This window comes from Bacillus rossius, chromosome 8 (assembly GCF_032445375.1).
Source record: "Bacillus rossius redtenbacheri isolate Brsri chromosome 8, Brsri_v3, whole genome shotgun sequence".
NCBI classification, from domain to species: Eukaryota; Metazoa; Arthropoda; class Insecta; order Phasmatodea; family Bacillidae; genus Bacillus; species Bacillus rossius.
The window spans coordinates 21671134-21692882 of NC_086336.1; the positions used below are offsets into that span (position 1 = coordinate 21671134).

The window sequence follows — 21749 nt, forward strand, 5'->3', positions numbered from 1 at the left end:
GTTGAACACTTTTTGGCCCAGAAGATACAACTGTTCAAGCGAGTGGCGCCCAGTGTCAAACCAATCACCACCCTCACCACAGTGACGGCCCTTATGCGAAACGAGCTGCAACCCTTCATGCGGTGTTGTCGACCCGAATCGATAGAGGACTATGTCCAACAGGCCATAGAAACTGAGCGTAACCCCCAAGGACTGTGGCGCCGCGAAACACCGAATGTGGGATGGGGGCATACCAGCCTCACACTGGGCCCGAGGTCACCCGTGGCGCATAACCCTGAGATAGGCGGATACCAACCATCCGCCCGGCGACGAGCCATCGAGGGCGCACCACTGCACCACGAACCAGCGACCTCAGGACGGCACGATGGGACACCACGGAGGGGTGACCCCCCACTACCACAGTGTCGACTGGGATGCCCCACATTGCCATTGGCACAACGACTGCCCCTCACACCAGAAAACGCCACCACCCACCACCACGACGGGAAACGCGAACTCGGGGATGTGGCACTAAACTTCGCGCCTCTGAGCACCACGATTCAGCCTGCGCAAGATGCAGAGGAAGCATTGCCCAGGTTGAACCAGCTGGCCCGCTCTCGAGAAGGCCTGCTCCGCATCCTGGTGGAAGTCAACGGATGCCCAGCGGCGGCCCTGGTGGACACAAGCGCGAGCCACGTCTTCGTGGCCTCTCACCTAGTGCTGCCCGGCATGCTGCAGCCATGACAGGCCGAGCTGAGGTTAGCAACCAGCGTCCAACCAGGAGTGACGGTGGGACAAGCAGAGCTCAAGGTAAGCCTTCGGGACTTTACCACCACAGTCACCGCCCTTGTTGTTGAGGACCTACACGAGTAGATCGTGCTGGGCCAACCGTGGTTAGCGGAGCAGGATGCAGTGATAGAAATGAAACCCACACGAGTCTACATCGGTACCCGAGAGCGCCTCACAGTGTATGCTATCGGGGCCACACCTGAAACACCCGTGGAGAGCTTAACCTTGGAACAGTTATGCCACAATGTCCCTCTTGAGTACCAGACAGCTGTCAACCACGTATTAGCAGAGAGGCGGGATGTCTTCGCTGTAGCCGACCCATTCAGGCGCACCACTGTCATGGAGCATCATATCCCAACAACACACAACAACCCCGTGCACGAGCCCCCGAGAGTGTATGGGTTCCGCTAGCAGAGAGCCATTCGCGAACATGTGTACGACAAGCTCAGGGTGGGGGTGATTGAACCTTCGAACAGCCATTATAACTCTTGTGTGGTGTTGACCCCAAGAAAAACGGCTCATTGCGTTTTTGCGTCGACTTCCGTCCGTTGAATACAATCACGATCAGTTCTCCCCCAACTCAAATCAGCGTTGAAGCCGCCATGGCCGGACTCGGTCGAGCTAGAATCTTCAGCACCCTCGACCTGAAGGCCGGCTACTGGCAAGTACCCATACGAGCTGAAGACAGGGAAAAATTCGCATTCACGATCCCAGATGGATGGAAGTTCCAGTTTCATGCCATGCCTTTGGGTTTGAAATGCGCCCCAGCCACCTTTCAAGGGATGATGACTCGGGTGTTAGAAGGTTACCTAGGCCAATTCACAATCGCGTACCTTGATGACATGATAGTCTTCTTAGAGTCTTTTAACCATGCAGTCTCATAACCATGTGATCTGGAAGCTTCGTAGTCCTATAGCCTCGCGATCACATAAACTTGAAGACTCGCAATCGCATAGTCTCGTAACCTCATGGCTTGTAGTCTCGTAGTCATTGTGCATTGGAGCCTCGTAAACTTGAAGCTATGTAAGCAAGTAGCCTTGTAATCTTATAACATAATGCTGTTGGAGCAGTTGGAGCAAAAGAGAAAATTCAGTCGAAGACAGATGCGGAAATTGGAACCTTGTAGACGTGTAGCTTCGTAGTCAAGTACTCATGCAGACTTGTAGTCATGTATCATCGCAGTCATGTAAACTTGTGTTCTAGAAGCTTCGTAGCTCTGTAGCCTCGCAGTCTCGTAAACTTGAAGATTCGTAGTCACATAGTCTCGTAACCTCATGGCTCGTAGTCGCGTAGTCATAATGTCTTGGGACCTCGTAGAATTGTAGCTATATAGCCAAGTAGCCTCGTATATTTGTTGCTACGTAAACAAGTAGTCATGTAATCTTATAACATAATGCTCTTGGAGTATTTGGAGCTTTATACACTCGAAGGTAGTTGGCGGAGTCTTGTAGACTCGTAGAATTGAAGCTTTGTATCCAAGTGGTCTTGTAGCCATGTCGTCTTGCAGTCATTTGGAGCCCAGTAGACTTGCATCTTTGTAGCTTCATAGACATGTAGTTTCGTAGATTTTAGCCATGCAATCTCGCAGCCATGTATAACTCGTAACCAACTAGATCCTTTTAGACTCGTAGCCTTGTGGCCTCATAGTCTCTTAGACTCGTAGCATTCTAGCCAAATATCATTGGTGCTGTTGAAACAAATGGCTGTTGGAGCAATTGGAGCCTTTTGGAGCCTTAGATGTCTGTAGCTGTATCAAAACGACATCACTGTAGAAACTGTAGCAAGGTGTTTACCTTGAGAAAGAATGCTAAACGGCATGAGAAGAATGATTGTGTTAAAAACCTACTACGCAAAATGCTAAGCTGTAATCCGTGTATCAGGTTGTTAACACGAACTGACAGCTTAAAAAGGCATGGTAGAACATGTAAAGCCAAGCCTACTTACGTCATAGAGCACATCGATGGGTCCACTAGCCTAAGGAAGATGATCTGATTACGACAATAATTATCCTTGTCCTGAGCATATGGTATTTGCTCACCCGATCGTGACGAAGAACATAAATTGAAGGATGATGATGGCTTCGTGAAGACTGAAACTAATGGAAGTAACAACACTGTGAAAAGTGAGAATACATTCAAGCCGATATTCAGTAGATCCACCATACTTAGTATAAATGATGGACTCCTAAAAAGGAAGCCTGGAGACGATGAAGACACTTCGACATCAACAATATCGAGTTCTAACGGATATCTGGGTGAAACGATGCCTTCTACGGTGATTGCTACAGTGACTGAAGCTGGCGACGTGATCGAAGACTGTGATGGTGTACAGAGACCGAAAAGATGGAAACGACGTGTTATAATAAATAAATCTGATCAAGCTTGTGATGATGGCTGGCTCGATGATGAAAGTTACCCTGAGGTTGGTGTTAAAATGGAAGACACCAGAAGTCATAATATTTATTATAAACGTGCAAGGAAGATGGTGGCAGAAAAGATTGGTTACACATCATGGAAAGATCCAAACATATTGGTTGACCGGCTAAGATTGTTGGTGGCATCTGTTCGTAGAGGAAACTATTCGCATATCGAGGAAGTATTGTCCATGCTTAAAGAACTGCGGAAAGCTGGCTACATACAATAATCATTTGTTTAACTGTCATGTGTGTACTATTTAAAAATAAATGAATTATTTAAATTTAAAATTGTATGTTTTATTTCTTGTATTCTGATTTCTAACTAAGAATTGTTTCCGCTACAGTTTGTGTGATGATTCTGTTTATTCCTGTGTGTACCGTGTGTACATTCCGTTTTCCTGTGTGTCCATTCCGTTTTCCTGTGTGTGTACTGTATGTACATTCCGTTTTCCTGTGTGTACTGTGTGTACAATCCGTTTTCCTGTGTGTACTGTCAGTGGCGTAGCTAGGATTTGTGTATGGGGGGGGGGGGGGTTAAGATGCATGGTTCCCCCCATAATAAAGCGGGTGGTCCGGGGGTCAACCCCCGGAAAAAAATTGGATTTTAAGGTGTAAAAAAGTGCTATTTTAGCAGTTTTAAGTACTTAACTTTAAATATTGTATTGGTAAAAATATTATTAATTTTTTAATAAAAAATTGTTTGAGTGATGAAGTAAGAAAATAATTAAAGATATTTTTATCAATCCAAGTGCCTTGTTTACGTCCACTCAAAATCATAAATCATGCTCGAAGCTCGACAATACAAAAAATAAAAAATTAAAGGGGTTGGGTTTCGGCAGAACTGATCTATTCCTGGAAAAAAATAGCTTTAGCTTGAAGAGTTACATGACACCATGTCGTTGTCTCAATTCTATACACACACAGCGATCATTACACTTTTGGAAGCCCAGTCAACACCTGCTTATAATTACCGCGCTGGTTAAATACAGTAGGTGTAAGATATTTGAAAGCTTGGGACCCGTCACTGCGTCACAACCATATAGCTTCTGCTCGCGACAGGGGTAGGGGAAGGCAAGGAGAATCGGTAGGGCTTGCTTACTTTTCCCCTCCAGTGCAGTGGCCGATGATAGCAGTAAGACACCCAGTATTTTAGCTAACCTGCTTTCAGTTAAGAAAAAATAATTGGGGCTAAGGGAGTGGTTAGAACCCCTTAACCCCCCCTCCCCGGCTACGCCCCTGTGTACTGTGTTCATGGTCTATATGTCTGACATTGTTAATGACTCGGTCTTGCGGTCCGAAGACGCTTGGTCTATATGTATGGACGGCTTTTTACATGATCATTTTAAAGGTTAATCTAAGTATCAAAAAACTAGACTTTCATGTTAGGCTAATCGGCACTGTATTTAATTCGTTGGTCAGGTATATTGACTTGAGTTGTTTTTCGTAGAGTGAATGATTAATAAACTCCGCGAAAGGTAATGGAAAACATAATCTAATTTTTTTTAAATATTAAGTTACAACTGTCACTGGTAAAGTATCGAACTGTGGAAAGGAATCCATCGATTCAATTTGTAAATAAATAATGGATTTTTTCGTTGTACACAAACAAAATGGTGTCCTCCAGCAGACGAAAACAAGATGGTGGCAATGACCACTAGCAGGCGGTAGCTCCTGGTACCATGTACTGAACATAAAATGTCGGATCCATGATGGTCGTCAAGGTCAAAGTCAAAGATCAAGGTCAAGGTCAAATTTCAAGGCAAAGGTCAAATTTTAAGGTCAAGGTCAACTTTCAAGGTCAAGGTCAAAGTTCAAGGTAAAAGTTCAAGGTCAATGTCAAAGTTCAATGCCAACAGTCGAGGTTAAAGGTATGGCGAACAGAAAATTATACTAACATGTCGCCAGCACACTCTAGCAGTCGAAAACAAGATGACGGTCTCCAGCAGACGAAGAAAAGATGGCGGACATGATGTCATACCAGCTGACGATATATACCTTGGTATTGGTGGTGGTAGGTCAGTCTGTAGGTGGCTTCTGTGGAGGAAGGATCTGATGTTTGTTTTTGCTCTTAGCGGTTTCGAACCAAGGACGGAAATCGATCTAATCAATCAGAATTCTAATAAGTTAATTGTTTGATGAATTTTGGAATTTTTTTCATTAAAATCGGATAATAAATAAAGATTTTCAAGATGGCGTCTAAATTTCAAGATGGCGGACATGACTTCATACTAGGTGATGATATATATGCTATGAAACAAGTGGCGGGGGTCAGTCTGCCAGCAGCCACAGTGAGGGAAGGATTGGGCGCCATTTTTTCCCCTCACCGGGTTCGAACTGAGGACTCCGAGCTCCGTGCCGTAAATGTATGTTTTTATTTTTATTAAAATTTGATTAATTGAATTTTTTTTTATAAATTTTAAAATTGTTTACATTAAAATAAGATAATAAAGATTTTCAAGATGGTGGCCATAATGTAAATTGCAATGGTGACATCATAATCCAAGATGGTGGTCATGATATCCTTATTCCTAAAAAATTGCTTATCGGAGGCTGTAGACATGGATGCTTAAGCCGTTTTTTAGAAATTTCGTGGTTTCTAAGGAAAAACGACATTTGAGGTTTTTCGAAATCCTAATTTTCGAATTTTTGTGGAAGAAAACGAGAAATTTTTCCTCAAAACAGGAATTTTTGAGTCATTTTGAGTCATTTTTGAGGAATTTTGAGGAATTTTTGAGTCCAAGATGGCCGCCGTGATGCCACAATCCAAAATGGCGGACCGACAATCACAATCCACCGCCAGATGCCAGTTTCAGGACCACCATTCACATACTACTCTTGAGGTATAAGTACAGCGAAACTGATATGATTTTATGGCCTATTGTGTCTGTTTTTTATATTTTTATAGTTAAGAGAATAATAATTTACTTTGGAAGTGATGGACATTGGAAACGATACAAAACAACAACAAATAGCCAATTCACATATTCACTCTTTCCGGTGTTGCTTACAGTTAGTACCTATAGTTATTGACAATACCAGAATTATAATAATTAACAATTTAAGTTCAGCAATTATACAACTTTAGCTATCACATATTTTGTCGACTGCTGTGGGTGTCGCGGTGAATTTAGATGTAGTATCGCCGGAGCTTGCTAGTCAGAAGTGATACTTCATAATGGAACTGGGATACCAGGTGGCGCCTTAGTAGCCTTCGGGTACCGAGGACCAGGACAAACCGCAATCTCGGCCCCGTGTCTGGGACCTTGTCTGCGAACAAGCCAAATCCAAACAAATTAGCCAGTCGTTAAAAAGGAATAAATTCCCACAAAAAAGGGAATAGCCGGGAAAGAGAATGGGTGTCGAAAAAACACCAAAACAGGGTGTTGCAGCTTGAACTCAGGAGAGGTCTCGCTTAGGTGCCCACGAAATCCGGACAGAAACTAGCACGGTGGAAGCGGAAACACTCATAATTTAAATTTAACAAACTTTAGCAAATTATAAAATTCTCTACACCAAAGCACAGTCTAAAAGCTTAGGGAAAGCATCCCTTGACGAGGCTACTACATCCTAGTAGTAGTAGCGAAGTTTAATCGTGCTGATGGCTGACCCAGAAACGATGCAGTCAGTGAGGAGTCGCGCCAAGAAGTCCCTGGAATGGTGCCTGTGATGGGGTACTTCGGCTTCAGGGCCGAAAGGTTCCGAAGACGTTCGAGTGAGTGGTCGAGAAATACTTGCTTCGATATCTCGACGTTGCAGTTGGAACCTGATCGCAGCGCGATCAACTAGGGCTTGGCTGAAACAGAGAAAATGTCGACTCGCACATATCGCACGAGACTACTTCAAAAGCAAGGGGACTTATGGAGGAGACTATTGGATCTCTCTGGTAGCTCGGAAAAGAACTACATGAGAATGTTTGTTGTATGAGTCTTTAGGGGGCAGGATGTGTTTGGCCCAAACTCGAAGTAGTTGATAACTCCGCCACTAGAGGTCAGAGGTGGTACTTTCGAAAACCAGTGGCCAGACCTTGAGACAGGCCGTTGCTGGCCGAGGTTAAGCACCGGGCAATGCTCTGGGTGGTGATTTGTGGAAATGTGGAAAAGGGGGGGGGGGGGGTGCTTGCTCGTGAGAAATGTCTTACCCGGAGCGCCTATATGTGCTAGACAGCCCTGGAACATTATAATGGGGCATGACTGTAAGTGTTCACCTCATGTGAGCTCTGAGAAACGGGATGCCCTGAGGAGCTGCAACTACAAGCAAACCTGGTCAAAAAAATTGGTTCAATTTCAATAGCCGGTCTTGCACTGGGGCGGGAAAAATACGAGGCAAAAAGATAGTCTCGCAAAGAAACGGTCAAGTCTTAGCCAAGTTCAGAAACTGTGCTGGGAATGACTTGCGGAACTAGCCGAAAAAAAATTAAGTAGGAGTTTACAGTGGTCTGAACAAGTTTAAATTTAAGCTACAAAATTACTGTTAAGATGAAGGTTCAAAATTCAAATTTATAATTGTGCCAAAAATTCATAATTGGTGGCACAATAGTGATCATAAATGTAAACTGATTTAAATCACTAACCATAAAAAATCTCTAATGCCCCGAAAATATATACATATTTAAAAGTATCATAGCATCACACAAAGTATTGTAGATATAAAACAACTACATCCAGTGATTGCGGAAAACATTGTTAATAAAAAGTTGTTCTCACTTATTCCAGCCGGGTAGAGAAATCCTTACTAATATTATAAATGCGAAAGTAACTCTGTCTGTCTGTCTGTCTGTTTGTCTGTTTGTTTGTTACCTTTTCCCGGCTGAACGGCTGAACGGTTCGTAATGAAATTTGGCAAGGAGATAGATTATATCCTGGGGATGGACATAGGCTATATTTTGTCTAAAAAAAAAAAAATAAAAAAAAAAATTTTTTAACGTGTTAAAAAAATATATCTTAATTTTATGTAATGTGTGTCATAGATATACAAACTGTTAGTGTAATTCCTCTATGTCTGCTGAGGAATAGCTTTCAAGCCATTACATTACGTTTTGCTATTGTAAGGAACTAAGTAGAGAGTAAGAAAAAAATAAAGATCTTGACAGTTTGTAGTGTCGCCATATTGGTTTCAATATTCAATGCCGTTTTTTAAATTGCAGAAAAAAAATCATGACACATAAATAGTGAGTGTGTATCATTTCTCTATGTCCACGAGGTCTCGCCACGTCAATTTTCTCCTTGGGGCGAACCCGTCCACTTAATTAAATAAACAGCTTTTATCGTTGAATGATTTCATCATTTATTTCATGAAAATTTTCTCTCATAAGAAAGTTAGTTTTATCGACATTCAATAGGTGCCTCTCTCTCTCTCTCTGAAGATCAATCTATGAATCGTTACAAATTTATTTCCTTTATTTTTTTTAGTTTGATTTGATACAATATGATTTCACTAAAAATCAATTTCTACCCCTTCTTATTTTCATTTCCACATTACGAAGTTTCACTTCTTCCGCGCGGAGGGACTCCACGCAATATTTTTGCATGCAATTAAAAAACTATTTTTTAATGATGCCAAAGAAGTAGGTATAACTTTTGATGCGCGTACCTATGTACACGCACCCATTTTTTTTATTTAGTTTCTTCTATATATATTTTTTCTCCCTACCTAGGGCACTCATAATTCTTTTAAATTTCACGTGTAAATTTAAATGCCATTCGAGTTGTACAATTTTTTTTTGTCAAATTGGTCATTATTTTTACTTTGTTTCATTTAGGAAAAATACGTATTTTAAGTATTTTGTCAAATAAAAAAAAATAGTTTCACTAACATTCTTAGGTTTTTATTGAGTGGATAGTTTCAAGTTTAATATTATGTAGGTACATAAATTCTAAACTTATAAATTTCTTCGAAATTTATTCATAGGTTGGTAGGGCCTACTAATATTTTCTATTTGTAAATATTGTAATTTTTTTAACAGTACCTACTTATTTGCAAGGAGTTTGGTTTAGTGTTTATAATTTATCTGCTGAGCATCAAGAGTCTTAGGGCTGCCGAGACCGAAGACCAGAAATATTTATCAATTATGTAATATATTGTTGAAAAATTTGAATTTTACTATTTCCGGAAAATTGATTTTTTTTTATTAATTAGAATAGTTATGTGTAATTGCCATCTTCCTTTATTTCATATTAAACATTATGTTTGGTTGAGTGTGAGATAATTTTATTTATGAATGTTTTAATTTCATTTAATTTCTTATACATATTCTTACCTACCTACTTCTATTAAATTTCAGGCGGATGTTAACATTGTCATTACAGTTGTATAATTTTTTTTGTCGAATTAGTTGTTATTTATACTTTTTGTTTCATTTTAGACTATGTTTTTTTTTTTTACTTAATTCAAAGTTTTGTGGTGTGTACAGGCAGTGATATCTCTATTAATTTCTATACTCCTTTGGATAAGCGGAATATTGCCACCACAGTTTTAATATAAACAAAACCTACAAATGTTTTAAACATTATGACAAATAAAAAATAGTTTCACAAACATCCTAAGTTTTTTTTTGTGTGTATAGTTTGAAGTTTAATATTATGTATGTACGTAAATTCTTAAACATACTGTTATTTATTAATTTATTTAGATAATTATTCATAGGTAGGTAATAAGCTTTATATTTGTCAATATTGTTATTATGGTAGATAGGAGTATACAGTAAATGCCTACATTCTTAAATTCCTTTATATCTCTTTCGATTTGGAGTCTTTCCGAGCCATTCGGGGTCCTCATCATCACCCCCCCCCCCTCCACCAGGTGGTTAAAGCCCCAAAATTATGAGAGTTTAAAAAATTTTAAAAATCTATCTCTTTCGATTTTAAGTGTTTTCGAGCCGTTCAGGGTCCTCGAACCCCCCGCCACCCTCTGGGAACAAAGCCCCAAAATTTCGACAATTTCAGGAATTTCAAATATCTATTCTTTCGAGATGGAGTGTTCCAAACCATTCGAGGTCCTGAACATCCACTTTCCGCAAAAGTGAAAGCCCCAAAATTTCGAAATATAAGAATATATTGTCGCGGGTTGAAATTTTGCAGGGTTGTTGAAATCAAATTTAGGGACTTTACTGACGGGACTCTGGGCTGGCTGCTCTGTTCACTCGTCAGCGCAAGTGGCGTGACCATGTAATTGGGGCACGGGGCCGGCGCGGCGCGCTGCGGGCTTGCAGAATTTTGTTTGTTTGTTTGGCCGCGCGCTGGCGCAGCCACGGGCCGCAGTTACTGGGGCGCGCTGTCGTAACAAGCCGCGCGGTGTGGCCTGCACATTGGGGTAGAGGGGGGGTAGTCTTCCCAGATGTTCTAGTTAGTTGTTTAGTGAATTTGACTTCAATAACGAGCTTTTGTTATGGTAGGCGCGGCAGGGCGCGCGAATTTAAGCGCAAGTGATTGGTGACTCGGGGCTCACTCAGGCGGAGGCTATGCGTCTCACCTGTGGTCACGAGTTGTTAGTTCGTTCGTGATGTAGGAATTCAGGCTCACTCAGGCGGAGGCTATGCGTCTCACCTGTGGTCACGAGTTGTTAGTTCGTTCGTGATGTAGGAATTCAAGCTTTCGGGCGGAAGCTATGGTCGACGCCAGAGGCCACGAGTCGTTTAATTTAAGTTAGGTCATAATGTAGTCGTCAAGCTTTCGGGCGGAGGCTATGGCCCTCGTCAGGGGTCACGCGTCATAGTTTTTAAAATGTAATGTTCGTTCGGGATTTCAAGGGCAGGAGAGGCCCCTAAGTTATTTTTTTTAAAGTAATCGATCAAGAAAGGCTTTTCGGAAAATGTGAGTATGGACTTATCTTTGTTTTAATTTTAAGTATTAATTATGATTTGAGGTATTCGGAAGGACTAGGGAAGTGTTTAGTGAAGTTCTCTCATTCTCTCTCTTGTAAGGTCGTTCAATCGTTAAGGAAGTAAAGAGATTATTGTTTTAAATTGTAATCCCGCTATTTAAATGTTCTTTAAAATGATGTTGAGTATTTGACTTTAAGAATAAAATAATTTTAATTAAGTATTATGTTATTTTGCAAAATCTCCTTAGTTCAGCTCTCACCAGACATCCTGTACGGGATGACGAACCTATGATCCTAGGTACAGTAAAGTATTTTATGAAGTTAAGACTAGTTGATGCCAAGCGAGTTGTTTCTATGTAAAGAGCTACGATGCTCGCCCCCCCTCTGAAGGTGGATCGTGACAGAAATGGCGGTGGCACCGGCTAGGTGCACGTGACAGAAATGGTAGAGTTCGCCGGATAGGTTCTATTTCTGGAGAGAGAGAGAGGTAGATTTTTATGTTTATTATTAAGTTAGTTTCAGCTTCTGATAGCAGGTTATTAAGAGTTTACTTGAGGAGAGGATTACGGAATTTTAGTCTATAGTGGAGGAAGTCTTTGAGATTTTTTTTTTGACGTAACAGATGTTTATTTGAGGATACTTGTAAGGATAAAGTTTATAGTGATAAGTTGTTTTAAGTCGTTGAATTTATTGTAGATTTATATCGGGGATTATTACGTGAGGAGAATACGTTATAAGTTAAATGCTTATTAGAGATAATGCAAGTGGTTTAATTTAATTGAAGTTCATTTTAAGATTGTAGGTTAAGAGAATTATAATTTAAAATAAAGTTTTTTGTCGTAAATAGGAATTATTTTCAAGAGAAGTTTGTTTTGTTTTCGTGCGCGTAGGAGACGAGACGTACGAATTAAATCAGTCGAGGGAAGGATAAACGTTAGAAAGGAATTAAAGAGAAAACGAGAGTTTATGTAAAAGAGAGTTATAGAATTTATAGTGATGTTTTGTTTTAATTAGAAAAATTTTGAGAGTTGTTTCAGAACGACACGTCAGTGGACGTGGCAGAATGAACACGTGACGGGGAGGTGCTGAGACCTAGCGGAGAACGGAGGAACCGCAAGCGAGGGTTGGCGCACCTGATGGAATTCGGTGACGTCACGGGCTCATACGGAGACGTGGACAGGCCGTGACCTTGTTTTGATCAGCTGTACGGTAACTTAGCGATAAGAAAATAGACTATTGGTTAAATAAATTTAAATTTAAGTGTGTTTTAGGAGAAGAGGAACTTTCAGTATGTAAGTAATTTATTTTAAGAAGTGTATGATGTATAGGCTAGAAGTGTTTCGTTGTAAGTTGTTTATGTTTTGTTAGTTAAATTCTACCTCGGTTTTAAAAATATTTTTTTGGGATTTGTAAACATTATTAAGGAGGTACACTATAAAATCGATAAGCATTAAGAAAACTGGGAAGGCTAGATTTTGTGTGTAGAGGGAATTTACTCCAAAAGAACAGAGAGACAAAATTAATGTTTTCATTAGGGCGAGGGACCCTAAGGTGAGGCGTTGTGTCCCTGGGAAGAAAGGGAATTGTAGCGCAGACCATAGGAGATGGGCTGACTACGGAATTAAGGGTCAGGAGAATCCTGAGAGTTGTGAGTAGTTTGGGGCAGGAGTTCCCCATGGTAGTACCGAAGTGGCTATCCTGTATGGGATAGGGTACCATTTCAATGAAGTTTGTTGGTGGGGTTAGAATCCCTTGTTGTGTAGTGGGCCTATAGCAGATAGGCACTACAGTGAATTTGGTTATTTTGTGAGGTAAATTCCCTGGAGGTTAAGTAAGATTGGATTCAGTTAGGAAGGAGGGAAATGAGAAACATTGCTGTAGAGAGTTAGTGTACTTGCCTAATGTGAAATTGAATTTTAATAAATTAATTAATGAGAAAGTTTTGTTCGGTAAATAAATAATAATGGAAGATAGCTAGATAATTAATTAATTTTTTTTTGAGTAAGGTGTTTTAAGTAATGAAATAAAATAAGGTGAAGTAATTTGAATAATTGGGGAGGAGTTTCTTTAAGAGTTTAGATAATTGTTTTTGAATTTATTGAGATATTCAGCCAGTGAAGTTTGAGTGTGAGAGATACAGTGAGATTTTAAGGAAATCGGTTGTTTATTAATTAGGACAAATGAGATTTTTTGATTAAGAGTCAGTAAGCATAGTTAAAATTTACGACATGATATTTGTTGACAGTTTACAGTTATTAAGGAGAAAACAGAGTAATCTATTTATTTTTATTTTAATGGTTTGAAGATAAGATTATGAATTTTTTTTGGAAGTTTCTTTGGCATGTTGGAATAATTTTTTTTGATTTTTAGAATTTACAGAGAAAATTTAATTGATTTACATTAGTTTGGAAGTATGGAGGTTTAGTGTTCGATTAGCCCTAACTTGATGGTCGGATCCCAAAAGAATGCCGTAAAACCGATAGCCAATTGAGAGGAATGCGGTAGGCGCTTGTGTAGAGAGGGGTTGTGGGAAAACTCCTTGGGACTGATGGCAGATCAGGGGCCCTAAATAGTGTGTGATGCTGTAAAACCAGTGCAGAGAAAGCCTGGTATGCTTAAATTTTTGGGCACAGGTTATGTAAACCTGGGGTTCCATGGGATTTAGTCATGTTAGCTGCTGTGAGACATTAAGATTTCCAGGCTCCATAGTAAATTCAATGTAAATTTTTGTTTTCTTAAAATAATAAATTTGTTTTTAATTTTTTTGAGAAATTTGATTTGGAACAGTGAAGACAGACCCCGAGGAATAGTAGTTGTCATGATGAGAAGAAGGTGGTAGGCCTAAAAGGGTACAGGCACCACAGAGGTTATGTGCATTGCATAATTTAAATATAAGGAAACTTGAGAATTTGAAATTTTGTTGTTGGTTTGTACACCCATAAGAAGAGTATAGGCAGAATTTTTATTGTTATGAGATGTCTAATTTAATTGAAAAGAAGAAAGTTTAAAGATGCAAGGTAACATTATTATTGTAATAATTGAAAGAGATTAAGAGGTAGAGAGAAATAGGCAGTTTTTGTTTGTAAGTACTAAAGTTTACATATAGAAATTTAGTAACTAAGAATGAATAATAAGTTAAGTCTAGTGTAAAAGTTTTTTTTAAGTTTGTTAAGTTAAGAGTCACAAGTAAATTTTTTTTAGAGAGAATGTCTTTGATAGGAAGTATTAGAAACTTATGGGAATTTTAAGGTAACATAAATAATGTAGGTAATGAATAATAAATAGATGGTAGGTCTTAAGTTAGGATTAACATTTGAAGCAGAATTTAATTAAGAAGAAGGAAAATAAATAGGCCTAATGAAAAGAACAAAAAAGGATTTTATGGTAAAGCATTTTTTTTAAGTAATAAACAATGAATAATAATGTTGTTTCAGGGTAATGTGTACTAATAATACAATTTTTTTTTAGGACCAAAGAACAGGAATTATGTAATTTAAATTAACATGTATTTTTGAAACTGTTACAGATTCCTTAAGATGAGCTGAGCAGCAGTCCAGTTTACAAGATGACAAGAGTTCGAGAGACAAGATACAAGATCACTGAAACAAGAGCCAAGACTGAAGATTCAAGAGAAGAGAAAGCTGGCAGCCATGGACTTACAAGTGGAGATTAATAAGGTCATGTAAAGTTTTATTTTTTTTTATGGAAGACAGTAACTGGAGTTTTTTTTTGTTATAAACATTATTTACAGAACTTTTTAGGTTATAGTAATGTAATGGAACTAGTGAGTTGTGGTAGCTGTCAAAAAGAACTAATACCTTAAGTTTAATTTTTAAAGTTAATTTTCTTAATTTACAGAGGGATTAGTAGTTTTTTTTAAAACCTTATTTAGGTTGGAATTTAAATACAATAGCTTATTATAAATGTGTACGAACAGTTCAAGTTCACAGTACTGATAGGTAGGTCAGATGATCTTATTGATTTTGATGATTTGTTGTTTTGAGTTGATTTTTAAGTGTTGTGAATTAGACAATGAAATAGTTCTGAAAACTTAAATTATTTCAAGCTAAGAAATAGTAAAGTTAATTGTAACTCAAAGGACACCAGAATTTAATTTTTTTTTGAATTAGTAATGTTTGAAAATTTTATACTTTACAAGAAAGGTTATAAACAAACAGATCGGATGGAACAAGGATGCAGTAAATCACAATTTCATTTAGAATTATTGATTAGCTTTTGAGGTTATGAAGTAAAAGTAATTATAGTTTAAAAGTTTGAATAAAAAAAAAATGTTTTTTTTTTAATTTGTTTGAAATAGAAAGTTTAAAAGTTAATTAGTCATGATCTAGGTGGGTGATGGGGTGGGAATTGGCCACTCTTTTTCCCTATAACCTCCCTAACATGGCCTTCTATTACAACTAACAGAAATAAAGAAGAAGAAAAATGAAGAATTATTAGTTAGAATGTTTCTTTCATGAAGATACCTGATGAACTTTTACTGTTTGGAAGAATAGAAGCAAGGTTAGTCAGATATTTTTACTCAGAAGAAGAAGAAGATAAAGCAGTTTTATGACTCGACAAGCCAGAGATTGGTGTTTCCCCTCTGCGCTTCTATTGACTACGTTGTTTACTCTCATGGGATAGCTGGTTCGGCACCATGGAGAGAGATTGGTGGGCATTGTGGTTGCCCCCAGAAGAAAAGAAGAGTAGAAGAGGTTATGGGTGGGTCATGTGAACTGACCTTCAACCCAGTTACTTCGTGGGGACTATTTGCTGTATAGAGAAGATCAAGACTCAAGAGGTAGGGAAAATCATTGGAGGTCATGTTTCCCTTCCTTAAGTTTTTCCTATCAAATTATTTGCCTGATTAGATTATGCTAAGGGTGGGATAATTTATGTTAGCAGTTGAATTAATTAATTTTATTTTTTTGTGTGTTTGCATCCTTGCCCATCGATTGCAGTTTAGTAGTTAGTTTTGTATTTGTCAGGCGTGATGGTAATGCCTGTTGATGATGTTTCAGAATTGTAATCTGTTCGTGATGAGGATGGCACAACTCCGAAGCAGATGTGGGGAGAAGTTGTGAGCTGCCCTGGAAGCCAGTCCAGTAGCTGTTGGAGTTGAGTGGTGTTTGCTGATGGCCAGCCCAGGGAGCTACTCTTCTCGACAACACTGACTTCGAGGAGTTGCACCAACCTTCACGAGATAAGAGTTTAATTAATTGAAACACTGTAAGGACACTTAATTTTTTTTGAAGAACGAAAGAAGTATGGTAATAAACGGAAACCGAAAAAAAAATAATAATAATAATTATCAAGAATTTGCACATTGTTTAACGAATACTGAGAAACTAAGAACAGTAATTTAATTTGTAAAGAGAGCTTCACTAACAGAACAATTTTTTTAGAATTGAGAACTCGAGCCTCTGAAGGTTCCTGTGAGAACAAACCAGATAAAAGTTTTACATTTAATTTTATGAATACTTGTTGTTTTAAAATAAATCTTATGCAGAATCTAGATGTATGTTCAGACAGCAAGGAACTAAGAAAATTATTATTTTTGTGAAATGAGGAATTTATAGTTATGGTTTAATGGAAAAAGACAATTTGTAATTTTGAGGTAGCTCGATGGGGCTCGAGCTCTGTGAGGGGAGGGTTATGTCGCGGGTTGAAATTTTGCAGGGTTGTTGAAATCAAATTTAGGGACTTTACTGACGGGACTCTGGGCTGGCTGCTCTGTTCACTCGTCAGCGCAAGTGGCGTGACCATGTAATTGGGGCACGGGGCCGGCGCGGCGCGCTGCGGGCTTGCAGAATTTTGTTTGTTTGTTTGGCCGCGCGCTGGCGCAGCCACGGGCCGCAGTTACTGGGGCGCGCTGTCGTAACAAGCCGCGCGGTGTGGCCTGCACATTGGGGTAGAGGGGGGGTAGTCTTCCCAGATGTTCTAGTTAGTTGTTTAGTGAATTTGACTTCAATAACGAGCTTTTGTTATGGTAGGCGCGGCAGGGCGCGCGAATTTAAGCGCAAGTGATTGGTGACTCGGGGCTCACTCAGGCGGAGGCTATGCGTCTCACCTGTGGTCACGAGTTGTTAGTTCGTTCGTGATGTAGGAATTCAGGCTCACTCAGGCGGAGGCTATGCGTCTCACCTGTGGTCACGAGTTGTTAGTTCGTTCGTGATGTAGGAATTCAAGCTTTCGGGCGGAAGCTATGGTCGACGCCAGAGGCCACGAGTCGTTTAATTTAAGTTAGGTCATAATGTAGTCGTCAAGCTTTCGGGCGGAGGCTATGGCCCTCGTCAGGGGTCACGCGTCATAGTTTTTAAAATGTAATGTTCGTTCGGGATTTCAAGGGCAGGAGAGGCCCCTAAGTTATTTTTTTTAAAGTAATCGATCAAGAAAGGCTTTTCGGAAAATGTGAGTATGGACTTATCTTTGTTTTAATTTTAAGTATTAATTATGATTTGAGGTATTCGGAAGGACTAGGGAAGTGTTTAGTGAAGTTCTCTCATTCTCTCTCTTGTAAGGTCGTTCAATCGTTAAGGAAGTAAAGAGATTATTGTTTTAAATTGTAATCCCGCTATTTAAATGTTCTTTAAAATGATGTTGAGTATTTGACTTTAAGAATAAAATAATTTTAATTAAGTATTATGTTATTTTGCAAAATCTCCTTAGTTCAGCTCTCACCAGACATCCTGTACGGGATGACGAACCTATGATCCTAGGTACAGTAAAGTATTTTATGAAGTTAAGACTAGTTGATGCCAAGCGAGTTGTTTCTATGTAAAGAGCTACGATGCTCGCCCCCCCTCTGAAGGTGGATCGTGACAGAAATGGCGGTGGCACCGGCTAGGTGCACGTGACAATATATAATTGGATGTTGGCATGTATGACGTCGATAAACTCTTACACCGTTTGACCGATCGCCATGAAAGTTGGCACATCGAAGTGTTTTTATCATGGAGAAGGTTTTTATGCTAAACATTTTTTTTTTGTATATCGCCGCTAGATGGTGCTGTAGCGTATCAACTTCTAAACCTTTCAACCGATCGCCATGGGTAAACAGAAAACCATAGGTCACAGATACACAAACAGTAATTATGTGTTATTTCTTAATGTCCACCACACTGGACATATCGATATCCATTGTGCTGTAACTCGCGGACAATATGTCACCCGGTATTCAGCCTGGGCAAAGCCGGGTACTGCAGCTAGTATTCTATCCCATACAGCACACAATGTTTCAGTAACATGTCTGTGATATTGCAGTAACATTACTATGTTTCGAATAGATTACATTTCATCTGTCATGTTTCTGGAATATTTCATAAACATTTCATTGGACACATAGTACTCATGTCTATAAATGAAGTTTCAGATACATTTCAGCCAAGGTCATTAGATACCAGGTCGTCTCAACAGAAGAAAAACGAGTTTGGTCGTTCGGGTGTTTCCGTGATATGACGTATTCGCTAGACCTTCAAAGTAAACAAAACTGTGAAATTGCGTGCTTGTTTTGATTTTGTTTTCGTGCTGTGGTTTAGTAATGTAAAAATGCCTGCTGTTGAGAAGAAATTGGTTGCTTCATTTGTAAGAATAAGGACTTTTTAAAGATTGAATCATCTCAAAACGTGTTGGAAGAAGCAGCAACAAAGTGTGCAAGAAAAGGAAAAAAATTGTAACATAAATAGTAGGCTTATAGATTTTTTGAAGGAAGTGTCATTTAATTTAGATTTAGCAAAAAAAAATAAAAAATTGTGGGGTGTGTTTGGAGTGATAGTAATCTTTTGTATTTCATATAAAATAATAATTTACTTGTAAATTGCAGTCATGGATAATTTCAGAATGTGTGTTTGCTACAGAATTGTTTAACAAAAACTTGTGACTTCGCAAGATAGAACTTTTAAAACTGTTTGACAGGACTAAATGTTATTGGATATATTATGTTTGTAGGAAAACAATAAGGCTCCTGATATTGCTCGTCGTTCATTGAATAAAAGCATGTTTGATGTGAACCACACCTAATGAACTTCATTTTCTGGTTTAATGAATTTGTCATTGCTTTGTTTATCTTTAAATAGCAAACATTCCATAGCTTGTCAGATCACTCATTCTTTCATTGTATTGTTTTCTTTCTCTGGTTTTTCACTAAATTGAAACTAAATAAATAACTCTGGTCATATTGCAAAGAGTTGTCCCTTGTTACATTCACAAGTAATTGTCAATGTTCTTATTATATTTACATATTTGTGCATTTTATAATTTTTAATATGTTTTGTGGTCATAATTGGGCCACAGTGATTTAATGCAGTTTAACAAAAAAAAAAAACCTGAACCTAACCACAGTTGTTTTCAACATGAATAGAAAATATGTAGCATATCAAACTAAGTAATTCAGATGCATGGAAAAGTTACAAATGTGTTTGTATACTTATGTAACAAGCAAGTGCACCCATGAGATATTTTGAGGTGGGGGGGGGGGGGGGGGAGTGAGATCTGTAGGTATATGGTGTTTTAAATATTTTGGAAGACAAATGGTGATTTGTAAGTAGGTACATATATTTAAAATCTTCTACGTGAAAATATTTCAGTGTTGGACGACTTATACGTAACTACATTTTTGTCTTTCTCTATCAAGGGGGGGGGGGGGGGGTGCTTTGCCCCAGGTATGGGTGCCCATGGTAACAAGTAATAATCTAGTGATGTAAAATATGTCTTGTTAGCTCCAAATGAAGTATTTAGGGAGTCATGCTTAGTTTTACCTCAATTTATAACCTGTATTTGTCTACCACACACCAAAATTTATACTAAGCATCATCATCCACTGTTTCCAGCCTGTGGCTGGGTCAGCCAAGTGGGTCTTGTGACTTTGTCCATTTAACAATCACATTAAAGTGTGATGATATTGAAAGCCATGCAGTTTATATTTTATTCGTACAAATATATAGTAATGTATACACACACACATACATATGCCATATAAATTTCAGAGATAAAGAAAATATGGTATTAATTTTCATGGCTAGCTGTCACACTAATTCTTTTTATCCAGGATTTTGTGCGAAATGACTTTTATAAAAAAAAACTAATGGCAAAAGTATAATAAATAAATTTAACATTTAATAGAGGTGGTATTAACCAACATGTAAATAATGTTATATCATTTACATAAATATCTTGGTAACAAAATTTATTTATGTACATATTTCATTAAGGAGACTTAACGCTAAACCATTTGAAACTTCGCAAATATGTAAAATTACAGAAAAAATATTAAATTACTTTTTATGTAAATTAATGTAATAAATGATCAGCTACAAGTTGGGAAAACAATTCCTACACATTTGCATTGAAAAAAGCAATTAAAGAAAAATAGTAATGAGATAATGCCTGTAGTAAAAAATAAAGTTTTGTGTATTTTTTGTCAGCTTTTTATTTATCTTTCAAATATGTGTTCATTATAATACATACTTGAAGTGCCTATTTATGTTGATGAAATATTTAGAGAAAAAAATCATGTCAATTGATGTAGTTTGTATGACAGAACATAGTGACTAATTGTATTTGTTTTATAGCTTCTTACTCACCACAATTTATAATAGGCATAAGTAAATGTAGATTATTATGAATTACCTATATATTTTGTTAAATACTGAATTTTGATGTAATGAAATATGTTCTGGGATCAGATTTGGAGTGTTGAAATATTTCTGATGAATTATTTGAGAAAAATTACCTTGTTACTGTTTCTAGCAGTAAAGAATTATGATGAGAGTATACAGACTGCATCTAATAAAATGAAAACAATTTAAGATATGGAGAAATGTGTTATGTGCATGAAAAATAATGAAAATCTGTTAAATTAATGGTGACTTCGAAATGCAAATCATCAATATAATCACGAGTACATTTAGTAATAAATTTAATAGTTACAAAAATAAATATTGCAAGTTTTAAAATATGTTACACTCCTAGGATACAAACACTTACCTACAATGAAATATTTTTCACAGTAAATTATTATGTTTATTTGGCTCAGTGGTTTGTACGTAGTTATGGATTACAAGTTTCCAGGTTTAAATCCTGTCACTTAAGAATTATTTTAAGTAGGTACATAAATTTTTACTACATTTTAACACACTAGAGTTATAGTGGATTATATTATTGATGGTTATTTGTTCACATAATTGTTGTAATTACTATTAGCTTGGTCATTTTTCACTAGGTGGTCTTACAACATCTATATATTTTTTACTTGTAACAAAAAATTAATCTTACAAACACAATCAAGGAGATTAATTACGAACATGTAAATAAAAATTTATATTGATACAAATTAAGTGTATATGTTTGTTTGCATGCTGTTTTTTTATATACAAATGTACAATTTTATTCTACACAAATAAAGTTTTGCACATTTAACCTTTGAAACTAGAGGAATGTCACTGTCTACACATTTAAAAAACCTGCCTCTTTTTCTACCTCTTACAGCAGAAGTTTGGCATTTTGTGGTGAAATTTTTTGTAACTAACAGTTCAAAATATGATTACTACTGTGAACATCTGATCACAAAATAAAAAAAAACTATTCTCATGCTCCATCTTCTACCAGTAGTTTAATTTTCTGACAAATTAAAAAAAAATATATTTTTTTATTCTAGTTACTCTCGTTCAAAAAAAAATTATGTTTGTCTAAACTGCAAATGATGTTTATGTGATACTGTTTCTCATTAACGGCTTAGTACAATTTTACG

General features: G+C 37.8%; 2 long non-coding RNA genes across 2 annotated transcripts in view; one reads left to right on the forward strand and one right to left on the reverse strand.

Annotated features, from left to right (window-relative positions):
- Positions 1 to 6161: 6161 nt before the first annotated feature.
- LOC134535284 (uncharacterized) overlaps positions 6162 to 21749 on the reverse strand; it is a 54393-nt gene continuing 38805 nt past the window's right edge. Inside the window, exons 2-3 of the long non-coding RNA XR_010075598.1 lie at positions 6792 to 6977; positions 6162 to 6451 (exon numbers count right to left, since the gene is read on the reverse strand). This is a non-coding gene — a long non-coding RNA (uncharacterized LOC134535284). The remainder of the gene's footprint in view (positions 6452 to 6791; positions 6978 to 21749) is intronic.
- Positions 10305 to 16298, forward strand: LOC134535579 (uncharacterized). Its single transcript, XR_010075652.1, has 2 exons — positions 10305 to 12294; positions 14529 to 16298. It is a non-coding gene; the product is annotated as an uncharacterized LOC134535579 (long non-coding RNA).